Source organism: Egretta garzetta, unplaced genomic scaffold, assembly GCF_000687185.1.
Source record: "Egretta garzetta isolate BGI_Z169 unplaced genomic scaffold, ASM68718v1 scaffold373, whole genome shotgun sequence".
NCBI lineage: Eukaryota > Metazoa > Chordata > Aves > Pelecaniformes > Ardeidae > Egretta > Egretta garzetta.
Genome location: NW_009259184.1, coordinates 1,564,016 through 1,564,272, shown reverse-complemented (window position 1 = coordinate 1,564,272; position 257 = coordinate 1,564,016).

Genomic DNA, 257 nt, shown 5'->3' with positions numbered 1-257 from the left:
CACGGTAGGCCTCGTGTTACGCTACGGTGGAGCCTTCCACCTCGAAACCTCGTCCTCTCCATTGCTTAAAACTCGCTTCGTTAGATAAAACGAAGGCGGTCTCGCACAAACCGTAAAACCCGCTGAATATCGGTACTGTTACGGCTGAATTTCAGGCTGAAGCCCATCGCGCACACGGCACTGTCTGGGCAGGCTGAGGCGGGTGAACCGAACCGCAGCAGGTCAAGCCTGAACGCCAGCCCAGCGCCTGCAGCGGA